General features: G+C 38.9%; 1 protein-coding gene and 1 long non-coding RNA gene across 6 annotated transcripts in view; one reads left to right on the top strand and one right to left on the bottom strand.

Moving 5' to 3' along the window:
- Positions 1-16219, bottom strand: part of KCTD16 (potassium channel tetramerization domain containing 16) — a 251565-nt gene that overhangs the window by 220860 nt on the left and 14486 nt on the right. The gene's annotated exons all lie outside the window — the stretch shown is intronic.
- LOC109501171 overlaps positions 1-16219 on the top strand; it is a 52848-nt gene that overhangs the window by 29441 nt on the left and 7188 nt on the right. For 2 of the 5 annotated variants that reach the window (XR_006599941.1, XR_006599942.1), the window contains exons 5-7: positions 5416-5509; positions 14721-14768; positions 15005-15100. This is a non-coding gene — a long non-coding RNA (uncharacterized LOC109501171). Of the gene's footprint in view, positions 1-5415; positions 5510-14720; positions 14769-15004; positions 15345-16219 lie in introns of those variants that run through there. The other 3 variants (XR_006599940.1, XR_006599939.1, XR_006599943.1) reach the window with 2 other exon arrangements.

Below are 16219 nucleotides of genomic sequence, written 5' to 3'. Positions count from 1 at the left end.
ACTGAGGCACAGGCTTGCCAAAAATCGTACAATTAGTAAGTTGCAATTTTAGATCTCTCGTCTCATTCAATAAGCATTTAGTGAGCATCTCCCATGGGCTTCCCTGCACTGTGTGTTTTCTCCACCTCACATTCCTGCTTCTATCACAGTTTTGTGCTTGTTATGGATTACAATCATCAACTTAATTGTCTGAATCCTCCCCTGGACTACAAGCTCCTTGCAGGCAAGCATCTGTCTTGTCCTAGGTATTCCTAATACCCAGCACCAAGAAGACACTCAGTAAAACACTTGTAGAATAGATGAATGGGGACAACTCAATAAATGGTCCTTAAGGGTGTGCCAAAAGAGCTCAAATTACTTGTTTTGGATGAATGCAAGTTATATCCTCGCTTTTCCAGATCTTAGTGTCTTATAACCCAATTCTTCTCAACAGAGAGAATGGCTGTTAGGAGACTAACACACTGCACTCTTGGGAAGGAGAAAAGCCTATCCCTGAGAAGAGTCAATAAGACTAAATGATCATTAGAGAAGCATGAAATGAAGTCCGGTTACTATCACACTCTCCATTAAAAGCCGTTTATCTAAACAAGTTTCAATCCTGACTTTGTCACCTTCTTAGGCAACTCTCACTTCTTCCGAAGAAAATGAGAGAAGCAACAACTTTTGACTTGAAGTTACCAAACTAAAGGGGATTAATGCTCCTAAATGAAAGTGATGGAAGCTTATTGACTCTCAGGGTGATGAAATACTGAAATAAATTCCTAAGAGATTGAAAAGTCAGCTCCTGAAAATCTTCAAGAAGGCAATCGAAATTTATGTGACATATTTGCCTCCCTGAGTCTTTTTCAGCCAGAGCATCCAAGTCCTAGCTCTTGTTTCCTACATTCTACATCAGCATTATTGCTCCTCCCTTCTTCATTGCAACATCTCCTTCTTTCAATCCATAGCTATTTGGTTGCACAAGTCCCACCTTCAGAATCAGAACCATGAAACGTTTGCAGAACTTGCGGTTTTTCAGAAAGTTGGCAGAGAGTTTGTCCTCCATAGTGATGGCATCAATTTCCCCATGTGGGAAATATGCCAGTCGCTAGTAACAGTATCTGATGCTAAGCAACCGGACTGGTTCCAGGAGGCTGTGTGGTGTCTGAAAAGAGTACCAAACAGGAATTTGAAGACACAGTTCTGGCCTTGACTCTTAAAAACACTTCAATGTGACCTTGGATAAATCTCTCAGTTTCTCTGATGCTCTATTTTACTTTGTCATCTCTGAAGTGAGCATGGGCCCTTCTAGACCTGGGTGCTAAGTTCTGTTGTGCTGTGCTACTGACAATTTTTCCTGGGGGTGGAGCAGAGTGGGGGTGTATGATTAGGAACTCTTGATAACCATAAAGTGTTTTCTTCCAGACTAATTAACAGTGTGGACTGTTTTTTGTTGGTTTTTTTTTTCTCTTGTTCCAGAGAAACTGGAAAACAAATAGAAGAGGTTTAGGGGAGATAATCTGGGTCAACATGGAAGGAAATATGTATTAGTTAAAATCAAAGATCTTGCCCTCAAAAGGATAAAGAATAAGAGAAGTAATTTGTAATCACTAAAAAAATAAAAGTCACCAAAGAAAAAAGATGCAAAGTAATTTATATTTAACCTACTCCAAATAAAAATAACCAACAGATAAGTTCACTGTTTGGACCATCTGTATCTGATAAGCATAAGTTTAAATCCTGGCACCATCTGCTCAACTGGAATTTAATACTGTATCAATCTGCCAAATCACAATTATGATAGCAAGGACAGCAGCCTCATGGAGTGTGATCTAAATAGTGACCATTCTTTAACAGGATGAGAAACGAGAGCCAAACCAACTTGGATAGAAATATTTTAGTGCTTTCTGTTCACCCTGATGAAAACCAAATAGAGGCATATAATTGGCAGAGCCGCAAGCAGCCAGACTTTCAGAATAGGAGAAACATTCTGGGAAGGGTCTCAGAACACCCAAGGACCTAGCACCGAAGAGAAGGAACAATGAAGCTAGAGAATCTAAGTGGAGATTTAATAGAATTTCTGTCCTTCTAGGGCTAGTCACTTGTGCCTAACCACCTGACCTACTGTCATCGATTAGTCATGGGGCATTTTTCAGTGGGGAGCAGGCAAGCCATTAAAACATACTCCAGTCCTGAGGTAGTCATTGCCAAGATGATATATCCTTAAATTTTGAGTCTTTTAAAATCATCTCGTCCAAAGCCTTTACTTCACAGATGAGGAAAATAAAGCCTGCAGGGTTAAACAACTTTCCCAGGTCACCACCAAGCTGGTAGCCGAACAGATCTTTCTTCTGGACCACTGCTAGTCCCATGATGCCTCCCCCAGAGTCCCAGCAGCTAAAGGCACTTACACAGATCTTCCTTACCGAGTAAAACCTTTAGGGAAGGCTCACATTGATGCCTTCCTAAATTTCTCCACCTGTCTTACTATGCTAGAAGCATGTTTCTCTACAATAGTATCTTTCATATTTAGCTCTACTTCACAAAATATGAGTGATTCATATTTTGTATTATCTCTATATCACTATGGGAGAGTTATGTCCATAATTTTTAAGTAAGTGTAATTAATAGCACAATCTCTATCATACTTTATTCTTGACATACTAAACCAACCACTAGTTTCATATAACTCCCAGGAGCCATCCTTTCAAAGATCTGTACCTTTGCACATGCTGTTCCTTCTGCCTGAATGGCCCTCCCCCTTTCCAGACCGCCACCAGCCCAACTCCCGCTCATCTTCAAAGACCCATCTCAAATGTTGCCTCTTCTTCAGCTTTCCCTGACTTCGTCCAAAAGGCAGAATTGCTTTCTCCCTCTGCATTTTATTTGTTCCTCAGATACAACACTTCCTAATTATCTAATAAGCACTTCTATTTGTGTTTGTGCCTCCACTAGAGTATTAGCAGTTCATGGGCAGAGACAAGGTTTTATGTGTCTTCAGCATCAAACAGTGCCTCGCATGCAAGAGGACCTAGGTAAATGATTTGGTATCTAATGATGCCGATACTATAACAGAGTCATTGCCAAGATCTACACCATTTTTCTTGTTCTATGTTCCAGACATTGACAACGACCTTTTGGTATAAAAACTATCACAGTCAGTAAGTATTGAGTAAAGCACACAACACTATGATAAGAGTTGGGGGTTTAGAGAAAGAATGAGGATGTTCACACTCTGAAGTTACTTCAACTCTTCTGGTGGGTTTTGTGGCTTTCAAAATAAGAATCAGACATTAAAATGTTTCCAGAGGACATGAGGCTTGTTACCACAGATAGGAATTTTCAATAGTGAATCTAAAAATACCTGTTTAAAGTTTAATAAGGAATAAGGAATATTATAGTATAATTTTCTATCTAAAAAGCTTAAAAACCTCTCATTTCAATAATAATAATAATAATAATAATAATAATAATAATAATAATGTGAAAAACTAGTATTAACTGAGGGTTTACCATGATCCAGACACTTCATTAAGTACTTTATAATTTCATTTAACCTTCTCAGCAACTCCATGAAATAGTTACTGCCATCATTTCCATTTTATAGATTAGGAAACTGAATCACCAAAAGTTTAGGTAATTTGTGTGCACAATATCAAACAAGAAATAAGTTGTAGAGTTTGACCCAGTCAGACTGATTGCGCAGCTCCTATTCTAGTTAAATACAGACTATGGAAATCTAGAGCTCAGCAAATTCTTGGAAGCTTCTGGTGCTAATCAGGAGGTAGAGGATTTTAGCTTAGCCTCTCTTCCCTATGGACAAGGCAGCTACACGCTGAGAAAGGTACTAGAATCTTCAAAGAATGGGAAAACATGTGACTTATACCAACCTAAAGGAACAAATTGTTAATAGGTTGAGATCACTTAATTAGTAGACTAAGCTTTGTTCATAAAACCAAGATTTTTGCCCTTGCAAAATGATCCCCTCTAAAAGCATAGATTGAGAACATTTTATTCCATCAGCTGGCTGTGCTTGTGTGCTTTCATGGGTTAGCTTTAGTGAGGCTAGTGAGGCTAGTGTATATATTTCCTGGCAATCATTTATTTATTGCTCATTGGAGAGCTTTTAGCTTTCATCCAAAGAGACAGGGATGTATTTCTGTTTTCATTAGGAGAGAGAGGAAAAGGTTGAGGTCCCTTGAGGGAGAGACTGGTTTCTGGCCCATCCTAGTAACTTATTTTTTATCGTAGTAACTGTTGTCTGTGGAAAAGGAAGGGACTGTGATGAGTATGGTTTACGTATGTATTAACGTTCTTACTACAGTGCATTACAGTTTGCCAAGTGTTCTCCTGTAGACATCATCTTCTTTGAGCCATACAACAACTTGATGAGGGTGGATTTGTTCTCATTGTTTACAGGGAGCCTGACTCAGTTTGCCCGGTGGCTTGTCTTGGCTCAAAAAGCTTTTAAATAACAAAACTGTTGTTTGCAACTCTAGTCTGAGTCCAAGTCTCGGATCTTCTACTAAACCAGGCACTATGTTCATTGGTCTTTCTGGTTTGAGTGAAGTTGCTTAAAACCTGGCTCAGCATGGGGCACCTGGGTGGTTCAGTTGGTTAAGCATCTGACTCTTAATATCGGCCCAGGTCATGATCTCCCAGTCAGCAGCAGTGAGATTGAGCCCCATGTCAGAATCTACGCTAAGCGTTGAGCCTCCTTGGGATTCTCTCTGTCTCTGTCTCTGTCCTTCCTCTGCACACATGTGCACCAGCTCTCTCTTCCTCTCTTTCTCTCAAAATAAATAAACTTAAAAAAAAATGGCTCAGCAGGTCACCCAATTAACTTGTGATCTCCAGGATAGAGAAGAAAAACAAGGGAAATATGAGTGATTCAACCAAGACAGACTGAATTAAAAAATTAATGTGTGAAGCTTTTATATATTACATTTCTCACAAGAGAGTTAAAATCTGAACTTTCTTTTGTGGAATGAGGCTGGTGAGCACCAGTTTTAGAGATAAATGGCCAGAGTCCCTATCAAATATGGAGGTTTGAAGAATTCATCTTGACTTGAATTGGAACATCCAAAGGCAACATCAAAAGCAAAAAATAACTCATTTCCTTCCCATTGCTGAGACTTGGCTGCTGATATGGCACCTGTTTGGCATCAGATGACTAGGGAATGTAAATGCTTCTGTACAAAAGCAAAATATAATAATTGAAGATTAGATTCTTTGCAACAGATCATCTCCTACTGTTTATTTTAATTTTATTTATTATTTTTACCTAAGCAGAAACTATTATAATTGTGCTTCAAACCTTGGAGACTTTTGTCTAATAAATACTATGTGGTCCTATGTGTAAAATAGATACTGTAGACATTAAAGGGGGGTACCTATTAGTGTGTTTTAATTCTTCCTCATCCCCCCCACCCCCAGTACTGACTGCCAGAACTGGAGAGGATTTATCGCTACCAGATAAAACTGGCCAGCACAATTCAAACACCTGGGCAATTTTGCCTTATCTTCCTAGGTAAGCTGGGTTCTTTTATGTTCATTATCTGTCCTGTTTATGGAAGATCTAAAGTGTAAAACAAGAAAAACCTGGTTTTAACAATGAATTCCATTTAATGTACAAATAATGTAATAGTACAGTCCTTTGCGGACAGGACTATGATGGACAGCAGGGGAAGCCATTATCACTAAACTCTTTGTGTTTTTTTTATTTTTCAATAAAATGAAAAAAAAGGGGGATGGGATGGGATGGGAAAAGAAAAAAGACCTCTGAGTAGGGTTGACATGCAAACTTCAGGTATCTTTTCTTTCTTCCTTGTCTCTTTCCCCGGCTTGGGAAGGAAGCTCTGATAGATTAGACTCCCTGTAGGTTGTAAAACTCAGATGGAAACAGAGTCTACCCTGATGTTATCAAGCCCTCACAATGTAGATTTCAACATAATAAAGTAATGAATTTTAAATGATAGAATCAGAATTTCTTCAGGGATGGAAGGGAAATGATGAAGATCACAGCCTGCACCTCCACCTATGCCTACAAGAACAAAAAAAAAATTTTTTTTTCAACTTTAACTTTCACAACTGACATCACTTTCTTTTATTTAACCATTGATATGGTTTCCTTTATGAGCCTGGAGGCTCACTCAAGCTGGAAATATGGCAGATAGCTACAAAGCACTTATCAAATTCTAGAAGACACAATTCTACAATGAATGGAAAACACCTGCTCTGCCTGAAATAGCTTCCATGTTTCTAACCATGCGTTAAAAAAGTAACTACAAAATCTCAGGGTCTACTGATGAATCTGTACAGAATGTTACTGAGCAACTTGATGTTTAACTTGAGGTTATTTTTTTTAATGTTTATTTACTTTTGAGAGAAAGACAGACAGACAGAGTGTAAGCAGGGGAAGGGCAGAGAGAGAGAGGGAGACACAGAATCCGAAGCAGGCTCCCCACTCTGAGCTGTCAGCCCACAGCCCAACTCAGTCCTGGAACTCACTAGCCTTGAGATCATGACCTGAGGGTCGGAAGTTTTACCGAATGAGCTACTGAGGTGCTCCTAACTTGAGGTTAAAATGGAACCCTCTAAAGCTTCATTTCCTTAAGACAGTAGCCATTAGCCACAGGTGGCTACTGAGCATTTAAATGATGGCAAGTGTGAATGAAGAGCTCAATTTTTAAATTTTATTTGGTTTTAATTATTTTAAATTCAAAAACTGAGGGAATGAAAAATATGTGGAAATACAGTGAAATGATAATTTTTTTATATATTGGGTTAGATAAAATATTTTATTCAAATTAATTTTACTTCTTTTTTACTTTTTTTTTTCATGTAGCTACCAGAAAATTTTAAATTATATGCATGGTTTGCTTTATGTTTCTATTGCCTGAAACACGGCAGAATCTCCCATAGGGACAAAATCTGCCTTAGATCTAAGGGAGGAATCTATTTTAGATTCCATCAAAAGATGTTCATTTTCCAGAAGGAAAAAGACCACGTGGTAGCTTGGACCTCTGGCAGCATGGTCACATACCACAGAGGCTGAGAGCCCAGGTTCTAGGATAAAAACCCGTGTCTCAGGTGTGAAACCCAACTCTGCTTTTTTACTAGTAGTGCCACCTGAGGAAAGCTGCCTAAACACTTTGAGCCCAACATTTTGAGTATTCAGATAGTGGATATAATATATTTAGCAAGTGAGTGCTCAGAATGTATTAGCTATTTATTGCTATTGTTTTCACTAGCAACAATTCTAAAATACTATTGTTGTTATTTGTTTCTTTTTAATATTTATTTATTTTGAGATAGAGAGAGCATGTGCAAGTGGAGGAGGGGCAGAAAGAGAGGGAGAGAGAGAATCCCAAGCAAGCTCCACACTGACAGCACAGAGCCCAATGTGGGGCTCGAACCTACAACAGTGAGATCATGACCTGAGCTGAAATCAAGAGTTGGATGCTTAACCGACTGAGCCACACAGGCGCCCCTATTGTTGTTATTTGAGTATTATTAGGAAATTATCTGAAATTCGAAACATGAATTTTAAAAAATTAGTGATCTTATAGACCACATATATGAATTTGCAAGAGAATAATAGTCTATCCTTTGCTAAACCATCAAGTAAAGAGAACATTGAAAACTTGAGACTAGTTCTCTCTTCTTAATGATGAATTAATGATATGATTGGAAACCTTTGTCCTTCCTTTGTGGTGTTTCCATTTCTGGACCACTCTTTTTTTTTTTTAATATTTATTAATTTTGGGGAGAGTGCAAGCAGGGCAGGGGCAGACAGAGGGGGACAAAGGATCCAAAGCGGGCTCTGTGTTGACAGGCTGACAGCAGCGAGCCCAATGTGAGGCTCCAACTCACACACTGTGAGATCATGACCTGAGCCAAAGTCAGACTCCCAACCCACTGAGCCACCCTGGTGCCCCTGGACCACTCTTGATACCAGACAGCAACGAAGGTATAGCAGAGGATAGGGAGGGACTTTTTCAACTTCATAGTTCAGCCTAATTCGCATCCTATATAGACAGTATTCATGGGTAGTGATTTAAGCCTATACTATTTGGCTCCTCCAACCTACATTGTAGGGATACATACCATGGTCTCTATCACAAGATTACAGAATAGAAAGAAAGAGGAGTCACAGGAAAGAAATTAACAGTATTAGTATGAAGTAGCAATTTAGGATAACATGTAATTTGCATATGAATTTACCTATCAATCTATATCCCCACTAGAATATAAGCATCATGAGAGCAATAACTATATTCCTCCTGAATCCATTACTTAGAACATAACTGGTACTGAGTAGGTGCTCAGTAAATATTTATCTAAATACATGAATGAAGAGACTCAGTAAGCCAAATAGCTGAAAGGAAGAAATGTATGACAGTGGTCCAAAAAAGGTATACCCCAGATCACAGATATCACAAAGTGTTCTGTAAGCACCAAACAACAGTGATGTGAATTTAACTAACATTATATTAACAACAAAAACAAAAAGAAGACACTGATAAAAATGTTTTGTGGTTCCTTGGTACCTACAAGTCTCCCCAGCATCCATGATAAAGTCCAGTAGTTTAGCATGTCATATAAGGCCCTTCACCATCTGCTCCATCTTAGCTCTCAAGACAGAGACTTTGTCTGCTCCCTGCCCTTAAGTTCCAACTATGAGGTTCAGAAAACAAGCCATATTCAACCTCATTTCCATGCCTTGGCATCTGTTGGCCCTTCTGCCTATATCGTCATTCTTTATATTACCTGCCTGATAAGCTCCTCATTCTTTATGACTTTGCTCTTACTTTTTTAATAATTTTTTAAGTTTATTTTTATTATTTTGAGAGAGAGATAGAGAGCAAGTGGGGGGCGGGGGGAGCAGAGGGAGAGGGAAACAGAATCCCAAACCGGATCCATGCTATCAGCACAGAGCCTGATGCAGGGTCGAACTCACAAAACATGAGATCATGAGCTGAGCCAAAATCAAGAGTCAGACACTTAACCGACTGAGCCACCCATGTGCCCTTATGACTTTGCTTTTAAAAAGCCCACTGGGTGGCTCATTCAGTTAAGTGTCTGATTTTTAGTCTCAGCTCAGGTCCTGATCTCATAGTTCATGAGTTCAAGCCCCATGTCCGGCTGCATGCTGACAGCTCAGAGCCTGCTTGGGATTCTGTCTCTCCCTTTCTCTCTGCCCCTCACTTACTCGTGTTCACTCTCTCTCTTTCTCAAAATAAATAAGTAAACATTTAAAAAAAAAAAAAAGGCCACCTCAGGGCCACCTGGGTGGCTCAGTAGGTTAAGCATCCAACTTTGGCTCAGGTCATGATTTCACAGCTTGTGGGTTCCACCCTGAGTCAGGCTCCAAGTTGTCATCTGTCATCTGGAGCCTGCTTGAAAATCTGTGTCTCCCTCTCGCTCTGCCCCTACCCCACTCTTACTCTCTCTCTTTCTCTCTCTCTCTCTCTCTATCTCTCTCTCTCTCTCTCTCTCTCTCTCTCAAAAATGAACATTAAATTAAAAAAAAAAAAAGGCCACCTCAGGGAAGACATCCTTGGATCCCACTGAATTGAATATTTCCTCTTCTATTTTCTTCCCAATACCTATATCCATTCTATATTATAAGTGTTCCATATATTCATACATAACATATCCCTTTAGTCATGTATAAAGACCTTGTTGCACAAATCAAAACATAGGCATCTTACATGATAGACATTCCCAAACAAGTACAGTATCTTTGAAATACAGTTCTCACACTGTATACCTTTTCTTTTAACTTGATTTTTTTCATTCCTAACTGAAAACTAACTCAACTGATTTAAATCCAATGATATCCACTTGAGGCTCTTTGCCTCTTTCAGTATGCCTAAAGATTTCCACCTTTGTCTCAATTATATTAAATTTATGAGATATATGCTTCATATCACCAATATCAGCACTTTCATTTTCTACTCTCTACTCATTTTTTATAAGCTAATAAGGGCAAGATACAATAAAATAGTCAAATAATGATTCAAGTACTTTCTTACTGGCATGGATGATAATACAGCTGCAACTGAATTTTCAACTGCAATTTCATATAATTCCTTTCATCCTTGTGGCACTGGATATGGAACAGTGGGGCACACCGGTGTTTAGTAGGTGCTTAACAAATCCATGTTGGTGAATGACAGATTTGGTAGGCAAATGACACAAAGTATTTGAAAATTTTCAGCCCCTTTAGCCATGGCATAGAGGCAGAGAACATTCCATACCTAAGCCACCATGAACAGTGGGTAAGAGACATGAGTCTTACACACTAGATTCAAATCCCAATGCAAATACCTCCTAGCACTGGAATCTTGGACTTAATAACCAACTCCCAGCCTCAATTTTTCTTCCTACAGTGAGGATAATAGGAGTGTTATGAAATTGAAATAACATTATTCTTTGCTTTCACGATGATCTTTGAATACTCCCAACCGCTCTCTTACAATAATCACATCTTCCACTCTCCCTCAGCCACGTGCTTTCATGGTCATGGCCAGAACTGAGTCCTTATCATTGCCTGACTCTCTGTAAGCCCAATTTCACACATCACACCATCTCCTCCTGGTTTTCCAGCTCATTTTCTCCAATAGTAGATCCCAACAACCTTTTGATCCCACAGGGAATCAACCCATTTGATCTTATGCCTTTTCATTATCCTTTATCTCCATCATGTCCTCATTGAATATCTTACCTTATTGTATTATTAATAATTTTATTATTAATAATTCAATTGTTTTAGTAACTCTCCTGCCTATATCTCCAACTCTTTTGCCCCCATTTTGCAAAACCTCACATCCAATGGTTAGGATCATATCTGGGCCTGCTCCCCACCTGCACCTATGCAGTTGGAGAAAAATATAAAACCATGTTGAATGATTTCACTTTAAATTCATGGCCACTTGGAGAGTGACTCAGTTGGTTAAGCGTCTGACTTTGGCTCAGGTCATGATCTCATGGTTCGTGGGTTCAAGCCCCGCGTTGGGCTCTGTGCTGACAGCTCAGAGCCTGGAGCCTGCTTCGGATTCTATGTCTCCTTCTCTCTCTGCCCCTCTCTCATTCGCACGTGCTCTCTCTCTCTCAAAAATAAATAAGCACTAAAAAAAAAAATTAAATTCATGGCCACTTGCTTCAAGTGAGTCCTTAATGCTCCCAGTGAGTAATACATTCCTTTAGTTCATTCACTCCCCAGAGTCCTGGTTAACTATTTTATAGTGTATTTTCTCTCTTCAAACCTCAAATACTTCCTTCCCCATCCTCAGTCTTAAAGCTACTTATTTTACTGAACAAATAGAAATGACCCAAAGGAACATCAGTAAGTTCCCACCAAAGCACATCAGCCATGTCTGTACCTATATGTTCTTTTACTATATAAATATATATAGTAATATATAATATAATATATATTATATTAATATATATTAATACATATATTATTTTTGTACAAGTATGTGTGTAGACATTTATTATTACTATATCTATTAATATTTATACACTCTATTACTCTGGATGAAGTGACAAGGTTCATAACAAAGGGATCAACTCTATGCCCTCAATCCCATTACTTTTTTACTTACCCAAGTATCTCACTCCAGCTATCTCTCCTTTCTCTTCGATATTGTCTATTTTTCCCTAAAAACTGGATTCTTCCTATCAGCATACAAATATACTGTTTCTTCTACCATCTTTTAAAAAAATCCTTTTGATATCACTTTCTGTATTACTAATTTCTATATTTCGCTCTATAGGAAGGATCTGTACTATATGGACAATCCAAGGTAATTTAGCAATTAAAAAGCATTCACAGTCTTTAGAGTCAGACAGACTTGACCAGAGTCTAAATCTTGATTTTATTACCCACTAGCTGCAAACCTGGGTAAGGATCTCCCTACATCTGAGTTTTCTCATCTGTAACATGGAAAAAAATACTCCTTACCCCCTAAGATTGTTCTGAAGAGAGAACATGGTAATATCTACAAACACTTACCACAGTCTTTGCTGTATGATTTGGACTCAGTCAGTGGCATATGTAATTAATGTTAGAAAAGAGCAAACAGTTAAATGGAATAAAACAAAAGCTAAGAGATGGGGAAGACCAGAGTTTAATATGCCCCCATTTCTAGGGTTCTAGGATTTTCATCAAGATTTGGAAGGTCAATTGGTTTTAAAACCAAGAATTGATGTTTCTTTTTAGTTTTTGGTTATAACCTTGCTGATACATAGGGCCAAGCTTCTAAGGTAATACAAAGTTTATTAGTATAAAATACTTAATCACAATTATATTATTTTTTGAAATGTTTATTTTGAGAGAGGGAGAGGGAGAATCCCAAGCAGGCTTCCCACTTAGTGCAGAGCCTGATGCGGGGCTCAATCCCACCAACCACGAGATCATGACCTAAGTGGAGATCAAGAGTCAAATACTTAACCAACTGAGCCACCCAGGTGCCCCTACAATTATATTCTTAAGTAACTTTCCCCAAATGAATAACTAGGTGAGCTGCAGTATATATGATTTAAATTTTTTTAACGTTTTTATTTATTTTTGAGACAGGGAGAGACAGAGCATGAACAGGGGAGGGTCAGAGAGAGGGAGACACAGAATCTGAAACAGGCTCCAGGCTCTGAGCTGTCAGCACAGAGCCCAACGCGGGGCTGGAACTCACGGACTGCGAGATCATGACCTGAGCCAAAGTCGGCCGCTTAACTGACTGAGTCACCCAGGCGCCCCTCAGTATATATGATTTAAACAGAGTTTTGAGTTTGTCATAGGCTCATGTCCAAGTGTGCCTTTTCTCTGGGGACCAACAACGCCTGTCAAGGCATCTGGATTAATCTTGTTTATGACTACCTCACTCATCTCAGGTTTGCCAGTGACTCTAGAATGAGAAACTGCTAATATGCTTTTGTGGGTTTTTTTACACTTAAAGATTTTATACATGTGTATATGTACTTTTGTGTGTGTGTGTGCTTAGGTATTTAGGAAGACAAGGATAAATTCTTCCTATTCAATTTCAAATGTTTTTGACATCTTTTTGTACTATGAAATCTTGTGCTTCTTCATATTTGTGGTCCTAGGAAATCAAATTCTTAAAAATAATGCTGTGTAGGAGTCTCTGGGAGGAGAGATTGTGTCCCAGAAGTTCTGTGTGGGTAACTGAGGACAGATTCGCAGATTTCAGCCCAATCTGGTTTAATTTTTTTAAAGCAGTATCATGGGGGAAGTCGTGTTCCTAAGGCTTGAAATTTGAAAGGGAAAGAGAAAGGGCAATTATCCCTGTCCAGCACTTTCTGCCATCCCACCTCCTCCTGGAGGCTGGATGTGACTTCCTCACTCAATCTTGGGAGGTGGTTCCCTTGAAGAGCTACTTTTGGCCAGTCAAAAAAGATAGTACTTCCATCTGGTACCTCTGTGGTATGGCATGATGGTGAAGAGTGCCAGAACTGGGGTTGGGGCAACTGGGGATTTGATTCTGCTTGTCCCAGTTATTACATCCCACAGCAGCAACTTGGGTCTGAGAGGTAGAGGAATTAATGTTCAGCCTCATCACCCACCCCTTTTTTTTTTTCTTTAATGTTTATCTATTTTTGAGAGAGAGAGTTCAAGCAAGAGAGGGGCAGAGAGAGAGGGAGACACAGAATCTGAAGTAGGCTCCAGGCTCTGAGCTGTCAGCACAGAGCCTAACATGGGGCTCAAACTCAAGAACCCTGTGATCCTGACTTGAGTGGAAGTCATACCCTTAACCGACTGAGCCACCCATGTGCCCCACCCACCCTTGATCTCCATCAGTCTACCCCCACCCTATTCTTGTTATGAACAAATGAACTTCTCTGAAACTTAACACTACATGGTTTTCCTATACTGTAATTCTGACGCAGCCACTAACAGTGACCTTGAGGAATCTGAACCTCTCTGAACCCCAGTTTCTTACTTTTAGGGTTTTCTAGGGGATTAAATGAGAAGCACTTGATGTGAACTTGATACAGAGTTCAATCAAGGATAGCTATGATTATTGTTAACATCTCTGAGTTCAAATATACCTCACTGCATACCTGTATTTTCTTTCTTTCTTTTTTTCTTTCTCCTCAGGAGGACTTTAGCAGCAAATTAAGATAACAATTATTTGATTGCATTGCATCTGGTTGTTGGGAAGAAAACTTGTTTTCTTATAAAAGGAAGCAAATTACCAAGGCAAATCACAGACTATAAACAATATGAAAATATAGCTATGATAAAAAGAAAGTTTCCTGCTGTTTTTATACAGAAGAATATGGCTGGTGTGAGGTATTATTTCCAAACACCCTCAAAATAGAATTTTTGTTTACAATTAATTCTTCATGTCAGGATAGAAAGCACCATTTTACCCAGAGATTTTACCATAGCCCCTTAGGCTCAATGGAGAAAATATACATTATATTGATATAATAGAATAATATGCTAACCTTATGCTTTATTCACAATATAGAAAACAATCCCAAACTTACTAGGTAGGAAGCATATAAAGTTGGTTGTAAAAACTCTTTTCCAGGCTTTCTTTCAATAAGTCCCATCGCTTGTGTTGTTACACAAAAATTTATAGTAGAAAATTACGGTAACTTCCTCTGTGACATATCAAAGATAAAGGCAAAATTAATTTATTTTTGCTCTTTACTTTTTCTAATAATTGCCTTTCTTCAGTTCATCCTTCATTTACATTTGTCCTCAGAATGAAACAGAAGTCAAATGAAAATGAAAGAAGTTAAAAAAGTACACGGTAAGAACCTGACCAAAAATGTAAAAAGACAATTTTTCAAAAGATGAAAATTACCATTTGTTTAGGGTGTCTGGATTATGGTTTTTCCAGAAGCTATACTGAGCCCTAGATTTCCTGGTGCTTCCCCAAGGGCCACCAAGAAAACAAGCAGAAAGGGGAAATGGTCTTACAACCAGTTCTCACTTAAATCAAAATGACACCATTTTAAAAGATTCTGTGTGTTGGCTTCTACCTAGGACTTCATTTAAAGCCTGGAGATTCAAAGAGAGGAAACTGAAGCATGGAATCAGAAGATCCCCCATTTCCGAGGATGCTCTGATTTTATAAATCAAGTTGGTACTCTCCCTGGTGTGAAAGACACTTCAAGCTCATATCCAGCAGGACAGTTTATGGGGCTTCCAAAGGGGATTTGTTTTTGTCCATTTGGCCGGAATCTTCATACCATAAATCTATGATAATTACACAAGTGGGGATCAGAATATCCACCTCCCATATGTTGACTGTATGCTACTCAGCCTTATACAATAAGAATACTAATTTGTTGAAGTCCCATTAAAACTCATTTGCACATTTTGACTCTTAGTATCTAAATGCCTTAAGAGTTTTTCCAAAGGAGCAGATTTAATCTCTCTTCTCTTGGGTGTAGTTACCTTTTCTTAAGATATTCTCCTGATGTTCACTCAAGCTAAGATAAAATCTGCCTTCATTGCACACATCCATTCAAGCTATATAGCTTCTTCACAGGTGTCACATTATTTAGTACTTGGTGTCCTATGAAACAATGAAGTCCACTATTCCCATTACACAGCTGCAGTACCTGAGGGCTGGAGAGGCTAAAGAACTCATCAAAGCAAGTTTCCAATCTTGTCTACATCTGTTATCCAATCTCTCTGGGTTTACATTTGCTGCCTTCTTCTTTTACCTTCATTCACTTCTACGCTACTAGTCATGGATTATTTATATACCACATGCACTATATTTATATCATCAGTTGCCTTCACCATGAGAGGAAACCCTACTATTATAATTTTACATGGTGGGGTAAAGTGGATAGAGGAAATACAACGTATTGAGTCCCTACACTGTGCTAGATGCTAGGGATACAAGAGAGCTCCTGCTATCATGAAGCTTACAGTCAAGTGAGACAGAGAGAGAAAGAGAGAATAAGTAAGTAAATCAAGCACACAACTACACATGTGAACAGTGCTATGCTGGAAACACGGTGCTGAATAGAGAATGATGATGTCTTCTGCTTCAGCTGGGATGGTAAAAGAAAGCCTCTCCAAGGAAAACCCATTAAAGCCTGACTGAAGGATGAGCAGGACTCAGAAAGGCAAGGATTAGAAGGGAGGCAACACAAGTGTAGTGTCTTGAGGTGGCAAACAGACTGGCCTGCAGAAAGAACTGCCAGAAGGCCAGTGTTATGGAGCTCTGTGGATGGACAAGTGTTT

Source organism: Felis catus, chromosome A1, assembly GCF_018350175.1.
Source record: "Felis catus isolate Fca126 chromosome A1, F.catus_Fca126_mat1.0, whole genome shotgun sequence".
NCBI classification, from domain to species: Eukaryota; Metazoa; Chordata; class Mammalia; order Carnivora; family Felidae; genus Felis; species Felis catus.
This window is presented reverse-complemented; position numbering and strand designations above follow the sequence as displayed.